Raw genomic sequence first — 13624 nt, forward strand, 5'->3', positions numbered from 1 at the left:
ATGTTTGACTGCTCCTTGTCTGTTTAGCAAATTAATACGTACCTGGAGTTGTGAAACTGTCTTATTAGGAGATTAGAAGTTATTAGTACAGTACAGCACGAAGGGAGGTGAAAAAGTTAATACTATTCAAAGTCTCTGACAAATAGTTATTGAGTAGCCACTAAAGGCCCGAGAGATATGCATATGGTTAGATCAAGTAGAAGTTAAGTTAAAGTAGGGCTCCTTGACATTCTGGCCTCAGATACGTTGAAGAAAAGTCCTCTATTTGCAGCCCATTTTCCCCTGCCCCCCTAGAATTAGGAAGCGGTCACAGCAAATCCTGTTCATTGCCTGCTGCAGTGATGTAGGACTCCTCAGACCAAAGGAGTCCACCAAAGGTCAGCTTTTATCAGCAGCTACCTACATTGATTAACATCGATCTCCAGACAACCTGCTCCAAGCCAACTTTCACAAGTTTCTTTGAGATTTAGTTCACCAGATCTCTCCTCTCCAGGTGAACATGCCAAGACAACCATCAAGGGTACTTGACTGATCCCAAGTACTGTCATTTGTTCTGTGCTGATTGCTGAAGACAGAACTTGTCTCCAGACTCATGACAGAGAGCTACACGAGAGAACTGCCCTGACAAAGAGTTTCAAGATCAGCCTTTCTCAAAAAAAGACATATTACAGAAGGTCCAATTCTTTCAAGTCCGGACACAGAAAAGGAGAAATACAATGCAGTTTTTAGCTCAAATGATTATTGAAAAAGCTTGCATATTTTCATGTTCCTTTCCAAAGTTGATTCTACATCACAAACACATGACAATTTGAGCGCCTTATTTTATTAAAAGTTCAGCCTCAGTTCAAATATGAGATCTATAAACTCAACAAATCATACAGCAAACTACTGAGTTTGTTATCAGGCTGTAAAATGTTTCTGATCTTGTCTAAATCTTAATATAATGACATTCCTCATGTCTGGACTCTGCAGGGTTCTCTGCTAGAGATACACTATAGTTTTACGCACTACATTAATAAATGTTCTGATTAGAACATGATCATTTCAGCATCTTTTAAAAATAATTTTCTTATATGGAGCTAAGTCATTTAACAAATTTTTATTACAGAATTTATTTTCTCAGTAGAACTCCTATGCACATTCTGCCTTGAGAAATAATGCTTCCCCTTTAGTGGTTGAGTGATTTCCCTCCTTTCCTGTTTCTGTTACCTATACTGCCTATTTATACGCAGTACTTCAAGTATAAATATTAAGGAGCCAGGAACTTTCAAATTAACACTGTGATTTATCCTTTAAGAAATAAGATCAGTATCTTCATATTTAGCCCATCCTTCTTACTGTAGTTCTCTTGTACCACAGTCTCAACACAAGAAGGACATGGAGCTGCTGGAGCGAGTCCAGAGGACAGCCATGAAGATGATCCAAGGGCTGGAGCACCTCTACTATGAAGACAGTCTGAGAGAGTTGGGGCTGTTCAGCCTGGGGAAGAGAAGGCTCCGGGGTGATCTTATAGCAGCTTTCCAGTACCTAAAGGGGGCCTACAGGAAAGCTGGAGAGGGACTTTTTACAAGGACATGTGATAGGAAGGACACAGGGCAATGGATTTGGTCAGGAGGACCAAGTGGATGAGGCCCTACATGGGCAGATAGGAGTTGCTGCTAGTTCCCAAGCCCTGGTCCTCATGGGGGATTTTAACCACCCTGACATCAGTTGGAAAAACAACACGGTGGGGAACAAGCAATCCAGGGGATTCCTGGAATGCACTAATGATAACTTCCTTATCCAAGTGATAGAGGAACCAATAAGGAGAGGTGCCATGTTAGACCTCATTCCCGTCAATAGGAAGGGGCTGGTAGGTAATGTTGAACTTGTGGGTAGCCTTGGCTGCAGTGACCATGAGATGGTGGAGTTTGATATCCTAAGGACAGCTAAGAGGGGGAAGCTCAGAAAGCTTGAAACCCTCGATTTCAGAAGAGCTGACTTTTGCCACTTCAGGAACCTCCTTGGTAGTGTGCCATGGGATAAAGCCCTGGAGGGACTGGTAGCCCAAGATTGCTCGTTGACTTTCAAGGATCATCTCCTCCAAGTTCAAAGGCATTGCATCCCTAAAAGGAAGAAATCGGGCAAAAACACCAGGAGACCTATATGGATAAACAAAGAGCTCCTGGCTAAAATCAAATACAAAAGGGGAATACACAAAGCATGGAAGCAGGGACTGGTAACCTGGGATGAGTACAAGGAAGTTGTTCGTGTACTCAGAGACCAGGTTAGAAAAGCTAAGGCCCTGATAAGAGTCAAATCTGGCCAGCGATATTGGAAATAACAGAAAAGGATTTTATAGGTATGTGAGAGAAAAAAGAAAAACGAGAGAGAATGTGGGGCCTCTTCAGAAGGATACAGGTGACCTGGTTACTGAGGACATGGAGAAGGCTGAAATATTCAACAACTTTTTTGCCTCAGTATTCACTGGCAACCACTCAAACCACACCACCCAAATCACAGAGGATGTTGGCTGGGTCTGAGAGAGTGAAGAACCAGCCAGGGTAGGAGCAGACCAGGTCCGGGAACACCTAGAGAACCTGAAGGTGCACAAGTCCATGGGACCTCATGAGATACATCCACAGGTCCTAAAGGAACTGGCAGCTGAAGTTGCTAGGCCACTAGCCATCATATTTGAGAGGTCCTGGCAGTCTGGTGAAGTTCCTACAGATTGGAAAAGGGCCAACATAACCCCCCATCTTTAAAAAAGGGACCAAGGACAACCCGGGAAACTACAGACCAGTCAGCCTTACCTCTGTGCCAGGTAAAATCATGGAACAGCTTCTCCTGGTAGCTGTACTAAGGCACATAAAAAATAACCAAGTGGTTGGTGACAGCCAACATGGCTTCACTACAGGCAAGTCGTGCCTGACTAATTTAGTGGCCTTCTACAATAAAGCTACTGCGCTGGTTGACATGGGTAAAGCAACAGATGTCATTTTCCTGGAGTTGTGCAAGGCGTTTGACACTGTCCCACATGACATCCCTGTCTCTAAAACGGAGAGACATGGATTTGACAGATGGACCACTCAGTGGACAAAGAACTGGCTGGCTGGTTGCACTCAAAGAGTTGTGGTCAATGGTGCGATGTCTACATGGAGACCAATGTCAGGCGGTGTCCCTCAGGGGTCTGTTCTGGATCCAGTGGTGTTCAACATCTTTGTCAGCGACATGGATGACGGCATTGAGTGTACCCTCAGTAAGTTTGCCAACGACACCAACCTGTGTGGTGCCGTGGACTCACTTGAGGGAAGAGATGCCATACAGAGGGACCTGACAGGCTTGAGAAATGGGCCAGTGCAAACTGCATGAGCTTCAGCAAGTCAAAATGCAAGGTCCTTCACCTGGGTCAGGCCAATCCTAGGCACAAATACAAACTGGGCACAAAGTGGATTGAGAGCAGCCCTGAAGAGAAGGATTTGGGGGTGTTTATAGATGAGAAGCTCAACATGAGCCGGCAGTGCGCTCATGCGACCCAGGCGGCCAACTGCATCCTGGGATGTATCAAGAGAAGCGTGGTCAGCAGGTCAAGAGAGGTGATTCTCCCCCTTTACTCTGCTCTTGTGAGACCCCACCTTGAATACTGCATCCAGTTCTGGTGTCCCCACCATAAGAGAGACAGATCTGTTGGAGCATGTTCAGAGAAGGGCCACAAAGATGATCCAGGGGCTGGAGCTCCTCTGCTACGAGGACAGGTTGCAGGAACTGGGATTGTTCAGCTTTGAAAAGAGAAGACTTTGGGGGGACCTAATAGCTGCCTTCCAATACCTGAAGGGAACCTACAGGAAGGCTGGGGAGGGACTTTTTACAAGAGTGTCCACTGATAGGACAAGGGGAAATGGGTTTAAGTTGAAGGAGAACAGATTTAGATTAGATGTTAGGAAGAAATTCTTCAGTACGAGGGTGGTGAGACTTTGGAATAAATTGCCCAGAGAAGTTGTGGATGACCCCTCCCTGGAGGTGTTCAAGGCCAAGTTGGACAGAGCCTTGAGCAGCCTGATCTAGTTGAGAGGCGTCCCTGCCCATGACAGGGAGGTTGGATTTGATGATCTCTAAGGTCCCTTCCAGCCTACGCCATTCTATGATTCTATGGTGGGGCAAAAGCTATTGGCTTGTTTAAGTTTCCTATAGCACCAGCATTTCATGGAAGCTTGACTTAACATGCAGAAACACTCCAAAGTCACATTCTGAGCTGCCAAACCACTGTCTCATGTGTATGGAAACAAGCTGAAGAATGTTACTACATTTTCCTAGGCAACTTCACAGGAACACTATTTTGTTTTATAAGCTAGGAGAAATGAGGCTATATGAGTGAGCAACTCAAAGGTCACACAGCAATTCAATATTCTGACTTCAGGTGAAAATATCCTACTTCATGAGGAAAAAGTCCAGGAGTCTCATCAGCTGCTTATCTCTTTGCAGAATCTAAGCATATTTATCTCAATTAGCAACTATTTAGACACTGTTTACAAGATACTGAACTTAGTAGAAGAAAAGTTGTTTTATAATGAGTGACATCATTTTCTCATCGGCTTGGTACACTGTAGTATCTCATTCTTGGTCTTATTTATCTTCAATATATTGAATCTTTTGGGAACTTGCAGGCAAGAGACATGAAGACAAATAATTGCCCCTCATGAACTTTCACATTCTAATTAAACAATTTTGTGTCGTACCATCACAACGCCCAAAGAGTATCAAACAAGTCAGTCAGTGTGCTTTGATTTACATTAGAAATGCTCCTAGGTACTGAGTTCAACCATTGTATCGTTACAAACAAGGTCACAGAAGGAGGAACATTGTTGTAACTGCTCTGAGACCAGGACACAACAGAAAAACAGATGCAAAAACATCTACCCAACTTCAACAGAAGCAGAATTTGATCCCTTACCATCAGCAAGCAATTTTCTTGTGCACTTAGCTAATTCATCCCTCATCTTCTCAGCACTAGAACTGGACACAGCCCGAGCCCTAGCATGACTGCCTCAGCAGAAGGGTGAGGGTCCCCATCGGGACAGTCTCACGCATACCCCAAACAACAGACACAGTTCATAGATAATTGCAGACAAAGCGGAAAGTCAACATGCAGAAGTTCAGATTCGTCGCAAAGTGAAGTACATGGCAACAGCAGCGTTATTTCCATCATTCCTTTCATAGGCCATATTTACCAGTTGTCAGCCAGACATACAAATGAACAGGCTTCTTGCTGCTGCTATCAAAGGCAAAAGTTAATTTTAAGATTAATAGTCCACTTAATCATGATCCACAACAAGGCAGTTACAGCCACTATCTATTGGTTGGACAGAAATGTTACTCTGACTAAAGCAACAGAAGTCAAGTCTTCCCAGTGTGACCCATTTGGCATACTTTTTGTCATACCATGCTACATAAACGTAGAGTAGGATTTGGGTTTTTTTTTACTAGCAAAGTTATCCTGTTGGTATTTTACTTACAAGTCAGCAGGTTTTCATATTCATTTGCCATCAATTTGGTGATTTCAGCATCTCCCAGCTGGGTCATATGACAAAAGGTCTTGATTTCCAGAAATTTGTTCACTGATTCTTACTTCTAAATACTTCATCAATGTGGCAGTATTAAACAAGAACTGTCAGAACACTCATCTCCAAAAGAAAATCCATTAAATTAAAATTTATGCTTAGCCAAAAACTTGTGAAACAGAAATTTTACTGCTTTTAATCAAAGGAATATTCATTAAGTATTCATTAAGTATTCTTTAGTCTCTATTCGTATGTCTTTACTATCTAGTTGAACTCTCCAGTAACAGACATTAAATAAAAAAATAAGAGATCAGAGACAAGGAAAAAATGTTTTATAGACTGGTTCATTATGCCAGTCCCCCAGTAGACTTAAAGATAGCCATAGACATGAGTGTCACATTCTCTGTAAGGAGTTTCTTAGCACAGTCTCTGTGTAGAAAAAAATCTTACAGAATCATTCCTTCTAAAGAAAAAACAATAATGAGAATAATAAAAAATATAAAATAGAATAATAATATGAGAATAATTCATTCTAAAATAAGAATTCATTCTAAAGCTTTTCCAGGAAAATGTCCAGTGAAGATCCTCCTGGAGAAGTTTGCTTCTTTTCATAGTAGATTTCTGCTTAGATTCATCTCTCTGCAGCCCTTTGGTCTAGACTGTGGGAACCACAGAAGAATCATATTTGTACCTAAATTATCCCACATCACCTCTATCCCTTGTTAATGTTCAAGTAATATGGAGCACACTGGTCTTTGCTCTGCTATAGTGATCAAATTCCACAAAGTCATGAGTGGACATTCAGCAAAGATTGTCTATTATTACAAAACTTTCATGGTACGTGGGAAACTGAGTAAAAGTCCTTTTCTTGAACAAAATAGCAAGCATTGGACGTGTGTCAACTGTCACCAAAATATGGACCAAAATGAAATCAGTTGTCCTGTATTCAATAAATTCAAAGGGCTTCACATCAGAACGAAACCGAAGTTTTACAAACCCCCCAAAAAAATTAAGGATGGAGAAGGTGCTACTTGTTTAAGTTTACTATAAGGAGGTAAGGCTCCCTCTGCATCTCTTCCACATTACAGAACATGTTTGAGACCAGTGCACATAAGGCCATTGCTGTTTAGAAAAAACATTTGCATCTAGCTTCTGTTTTCTATTTTTATAGTTCAAGCACCAGGAATTCACTTTCTTTCATCTTTCAACAAGCTTTCACCCGTCCCATTCATCCATTTACCTCACTCTCTCAAATGTCCTTCAATTTCTTTAGGGTTTTTTGGTGGTTAATTTTTTTTTTCTTAAACATGCTATGATTGAATTTGCATTTTGAAGCTTTCTATTCAGTGTTATATATAGAACATGTCAAAGCTTTGATTTCCACTTACCACCAAATAGAGATAAAAGTAAACATACAAGCAGTAAATGAGTTCCTTTTTACTGGAAGTACACTGCAGATGGAATGTAGAATTGATGAGCACATAGTTTCAGCAATGAAAAATTCTATTTCATGTTTAGCACAACAAAACTGAGGAAGATCTTTTATCTAACCAGTATTGTCACTGACACCTGCAGTATAATTGTATAGATAGCTGTTGTTCCTATTTTCCTTCGCATTTACATTCTTCCTACCCTTCACTCTTCCTACTGCTGCTCTGCATTGTTTTGTTGTTTTTTTTTCCAAATAACCATCAGTAACACACAAATGATAATGCACAAGTTCACTGTTTCTTCAGTTTCCCTTCTCAACCCCTCCCAGTGTTAATTTTTCACTTTAACACAACAGTAACTATGCACTCTACTATTGCAATCAAATCAACGTATAGTCCCCTCTCAATCCTGGTAGGAGTCAAAACAAAGCCAAAACTAAATTTCCAAGTTTTTCTTGAGCCTAGTTTCGATGTTGTTTTTCACCAGTTTTCAGTTCCTAGAGTCAATGCGAGCCTCTCATTCAGACAATGTTGCAGAGAAACTCCTTCCCATGACAATTTTCTTGTACTAAGATTCAGCTGGTTGGCTTTCCAGCTACTCTTGATCTCTCTTCTACTCATCTCCTCATACACCAGTTGGTTTCCGATTGTCCTAGTTTTAGCTGGGACAGTGTTAGCTCTTCTTTCTAACAGCTAGAAGAGCTCTCTGTGTTTTGGTTTTACTCAGAGGCTCGCTCTGAGAAGAATGCTGACAGCAAGTTGATGTTTGTGGTTGGACGTGAAACTCCAAGGATTTTTCAGTGTGCCGGAGTACAGAAGCACGGCCGGCTAACGGGGAGCATAGTTGGGACAAGGGGGACACGATTCCCCTTGTGATTTGTGGTGGAACTTAAGACTGAGGGCCAAACTGGCCAATTAGTATTCCATATCACGCAGCGTCATGCCCAGTATAAAAGTGAGGGTCAGCCGGAAAGAAGGGCTTTTGCGCTTTGGCTCTTTCGCCGTTTTTGCTCTTTTGCGCTTGCTGCGCTTTTGCTCTATTGCCTTTTCCCCCCCCTCTCTCTCCCAGTACTCCCACTCTTGGAGTAGTCTCTCTCTCTCCCCCTCTCTTTTTCGGGGCCTTGCATTCGTCCGTGATTGCAGCTTCAGAACAAGACGGGCTTCACATACGAGGGGGTGGTGAGCACCTACGCTGTGTATTAAATTGTTCTTATCTCAACCCACAGGTTTCCCGTTTATCCTTTAATTCTCTCCCTCATTCCTGGGGGTGGGGGAGGGGGAGTGACCGGCTGTGTGGGGGGTTCAGCCTAACCCACACCACCAATCCATCTGAATCTTAAAGCATTCATTTTTAAAGATGCAGTTTACTTGCATATGGCAAGAACACTGAATATATAGTCATGATATGGTGTAAAATTCTCTATAGTTATTTTTTCCTCTACTGAGTTAAGAACATACAAACAGCAGGTCTGGTTCAATTATACTGACCATGCTCAGAATTGAGATGTCTCTTTTTAATTACAAGCATGAAATACCTTTCATAGCAGGTATTATGCACTGAGAGGCCTATTTAGAAGTGAAAGCCTCAGGAAAATCCAGCCTTTACTAAAGCATTACATACAATGTACTTAGGAGAACATAAACATTGAAGGAGAAGTCCGTTGCCCATTATTAATATGCCTACTGAAAGTGCAGGTCTTCACTGCTAGATTACACCACAGATTTAGATAAAGATCTGACTTCATTCCAGTGTAAGTATTTTACATTCTCTAAAACAGTAATGAATGCTGACAAAGATTCAAGTACTATTGTTTGATTTCTTTATTGGCTGCCTCTGTGTAACCGTATTTAAATAGTCACAGGAGGACAAGTTTCCAAAGAGGTTCCAGTGAAAGCTAGTTATGAAAACATGTCACAGAAGAGTGGCTTCCCAATAGACAACATTGATATCTACAAGTTAAACAAGTTCAAATGCTGTAGAAAGAATATTTCATACTTGGAATATTCATGAGTTCATTCACATAAATCCATCATCTTAATATTTACAAGCAATACTTAAAAATTAATTGGAAAAATTACTCAAGGTTTGTTTTTTTAAAAAAAAAATAACACACACGTCAATTCCAGAGAAAACTTACACCAACAGAATTTATAAACAATAGAATACTTCAAATTTAAAACACTGATTATATAACAATCTAACGAATAGACTAGAAGGGTTTTTTAATTTGTTTTAAAAGCTTGGATTGTTTTTTGCTTTGTTGGTTTTGCTGGGTTGGTTTTTGTTGTTGTTGTTGTTTTGGGGTGTTTTTTTTCATGTTACAGGTGGAATTCATTCAGTTAAATCCAAACTGGAAAGCCTTTTTGATGAAAAACAGGAGATTCATATTCAATGCTTGTCCCAGAATAGAATTCCAATCTGCTGCTCCTCACCCCAACCGTTTTTTTGTTATTTTACTCAAATACAACAGTAGCATACCAATACTTAGGCCATTAATCCTCCAAGCTCTCCACCTGCAGGCTCTCTTCTTCTATGGCCCTCTACCAGCTCCTATGTAGTTGTGCAAACTCGGATAACACATAATATAGCACCGTACTGGATCATATGTTTGTTAAATAAATGAAATTTAGCTTTATCTGTATGCATAGTATTCATAATAGAACACTACAGAAAATCAGATGGGGGAGCCGGAGCAGGGGGGCAGTGGTGGAAATCAGTCCTTTAGGTTTGTGCAGCCAGCGTCAAACATGCATGTGGTACAAAAACCAGCAGATATTGCCATTTCCACAGATAAGCAGATCTACAATTCCAGATTTATTTTGTCTACTACCTATTCCAGAAAGCATTCAAAGCAAGAGGTTCTACCTTTCTGTAATGGTAATATTTTTCATTCACTCTGAGCCTGGGAGACATAAATAGTCTTTGCATGAAGCTTAAATTAGAAAGGAGAACTCTCACCATGGGATGGATATTATTCAGCAAGATGTTTTCTTTCCACAGCTCCATGTTGAGGCTCCAGGCAGTAAGCGTGTAAACAACAGTTGCTGTTTACATTCCACAGGGATATGTAGAAACTGTTTTTGTTATTTATAGTATTTCTGAAATTAAAGCAACAAGTTTGAGTGTGTGTACAATTGTCTGTTGCAAATTGATTCTCTAGCACTTCCATTTTCAAGAGTGGCACCTGCTATCTTTCTTTTCTGTTCATTAGTTCTCTTTCAAGTATAAGCACTGGAAACATTTTTACTTCTCAATTTGCACAAGACTTATGAACATAGTGTAGAGATATCATAGAGATAGAGTTCAACGTGTCCGTTGATTAGCGTACTCCACTTGATGTGCACAGCTCACAGTAAAATAATCACAGATGAAATATTGTGACAGCTACTAATGAAACTGATTGGTATTTCCATTACGTGTTGTAAGTATTTCAGCTAGTTTGATACTTTTCAAGCCTTTAAAACATCCTGGTTTTGAAATTACTGTAAGACAATTTTAGGAAATAAATTACATTAAGAGAGTTCAATAAAGATATAGCAAGAACACTGATATTAATAACACCAGTTTATGCATAAACCCAAAGTTCTGATTCTAATATACCTGATTTAGTAAGTGCTTCTAATGACTAAGAACGTGGTTTTTTTTCTTTCCAATTTAAGATGACTAGAGAGCAAAAGGAAGATTTCTACCATATTTTAAAGCATTAGCAGAACTTGAGTTCCCCTTTATCACAATTTTATGCAAAGCCACAGGAAATAAATCCTTTTCCAGCACGAGTACCAATCAGCATAACTACTTTATTTTACAGAAACTCATTATATGGGGAGAAGAGCATAATGGATCCTTTTATTTTGTTTAGTAAATCAAACTCAGTCATGTCTCCATAAAAATATACCAGCTGAGAAGCCACTTCACTGACAAAATCAGCAGTTTCATTAACCTCATCTGATCATTTAACCTTACAACTGTTAACAAGTCTGGCAAAAAGTGTCTAAATATTTGGTGGTGTTCACTTGAGAATAACACAAAATCAGAGATCTTATCTGAAAAAAATCTTGAAAACATCACATTTTAAATAATTTGGAGCTTTAAGATTTGAGAAGTAGTTCAGTGAAATTTCTTCGATATCAAACATATTACTGAACATTACTCTTAAATATTATTCTGCATCTAAATACATTCAATTAAATGTTCATGTTCTACGTGGTGCATAGAAACTAAAAAAGTATCCTCCTCCTCAGAGAAATTTATATGGATGTGAAATTCAATACAGAATTAGTAAAAGTAAGTGTGCAGATGTACATAAATGACCCTCCCCTTAATATTTATTTTACCCTGATCTTGAGAGCTTTCCTCTAACCCTTAGGCACACACAAAATTCCTGGCACTGCACACTAACAGTTACCCAGTCATACGTATGTCTGTGTAACCACTCATACAACATCAATAGTTTTGATGGTTGCTCAAGGATGAATGTTATCAAGTGCTCTTTTTGAGCATGCCTAAATGTATCTCCTGGTACCTCAGCTTCTTATACTTGTCCATTGAAATTTTCAAGTCAAACATAATGAAAGGAAGGTGTTGCAGTGAATTAAGATATCAATGAACCCAGAATACCCATGGATTATTTTGTCAAATAGCCTGTGCTCACAGATAATTATGAAAGAAAATATTAATTTTGATTCCTAATTACATTTTTGTATTGAGAATTAGAATTACTTCACTTGCACAGAATCTCAATTTAATTAAATTAAATGGACTATTAAAGCATTGAGTTATCAGGTAATATAAATTAAGTATAGAGCATGGATTAAGACTTTCATAAAATATGGATAGTGCTATAGTACTTCCCCATGTTTGTCTATAGAAGTGGCTTGTTAAGAATCAGCTACACATCAAGGACAATTTACACTTGATAAAGTCAGTGCAACTGGAAAATTACTAGTTAGACCTGTCTTCACTACATAATTATCACGTTAGTCAGAACTTCAGGAATGTAAATGTGTTGATGTGGCATTTCAATAATCAATTTTATGAAACGTGGTATTTTTTCAGCAGTTTTTTGGATTAAGACAGACATACAAGGTGGCATCAGGAGAAAGCTGTGACGCTGCAGAAGTGGCTGAAATGTGTTATATGATGAAAGTGCTAACACTGATCCTGTAAGAAAACAGATGTTTTAGCCTGAAGTTACTTTCATTTTTTCTCCCCTAAGGAGAAGCTTACTTCTAGATTCTAAGGTCCAGACTGTGATGGGACTGGAGAAACACAGAGATAGCAAAGACAAAAGAGGAATCAGCAAACCTAGTATTGGAAAACAATTACTGTGCAAAATGAGGATGTACATATACCATAAATCAATCCTTGCCATGACAACAAAATGTGAAGAAGCCTTCAAAAGTCAATATTGTTGAAGTGTATGACCAATAGGAACTCTGGCTTCTTCTAGGCATACTCTGAAGTCCATGAAACTGATAAGTACAGAGCTGTAGGAAATCATCCTAACACTTGATTAAAGCTTTGTAATCTAATATGTTGTTACAAATACCAATAGCCTTAATTTTAATTGACAGTTGAACCAAGTGCCAGCTGAACTAAAAAAACATCTGCATCTATTGAAGTACAAGCCAGCAAAAGAATACTTAGTTGTCCCAGTTACTACTGAAGGTCTAGGAACACACTGCTTCTACCAACCAACCTTGCCTTACCTGTGCAAGGTCGTAACTGCACAGTTACCCTTCATAGCGTTTTGTTTCCCCCTCAAGGCGGCTGGTTCCACAATACAGCTTCAAACAGCAAAACTAATTCTAATGCATATTAAGAAAATAGTAGTGCTGGTACCCACCTAACCCTCAGGCAAAAAAGAAATGCAGGAAACAGTATTTGAATATTTATTCTACATAGGAGCAGCAACAGCTGGCTGAGTAGCTACTGAATGTTAAACAACGTGCTAACATGTTCTCTCCCCTTTCTTTTTCATCCGCTGCATAGATAAAGGGAAATTTGAGTATTTACTCTAGAGCAAAATTTGGAGCCAAAAAGACAATGCCTCTGGCAAGGGGGACGATAGGTTCCCTGGTACAGCCAGAGGTATAAAATTTACAACATATTTTTGTGTTCAAACACTGATTGAAGCTTCCACTTAACAAATATCTTGTACATTAATTTAAGAATAAAGAATCTGTAAATCCACTTTTAAAGCTCAGTCAGTAGGCATTGAAAATTATTTTAGTAATCTATTACCTCTAATAATTTTTAGAGCACATAGTGAATTGCAAGTTGCTCATGGTTGGTATATCATCATAATTTCAGATTTCTAATGACATCTGACTACAGCATAAATTGCTGAATCACAAATTTGGGTTTATTCCAAGGCTATAAAATATTTAACTTCAATCTGCAAATATTTTCACAAGCTGTTAGTTTACTTTGTATGATCAAACATTTACTGTATAAGCATTTTACATTCAAAAAGACTTTTTACACACATACTGATATATGGCTTCTAATTAGAAAAAAAAGGATCAGCAACTTCTGCAAAAAGTTTAGCTACCCAGGTTTAGTGAGATCTGTATTTAACTTTAATAATGATGTTTTACCAGTACTGTCTAAAAATATGACTTAGACTAGATAAGAAAAACTGGAGTGGAAGTAAA

This window comes from Tauraco erythrolophus, chromosome 5 (assembly GCF_009769465.1).
Source record: "Tauraco erythrolophus isolate bTauEry1 chromosome 5, bTauEry1.pri, whole genome shotgun sequence".
NCBI classification, from domain to species: Eukaryota; Metazoa; Chordata; class Aves; order Musophagiformes; family Musophagidae; genus Tauraco; species Tauraco erythrolophus.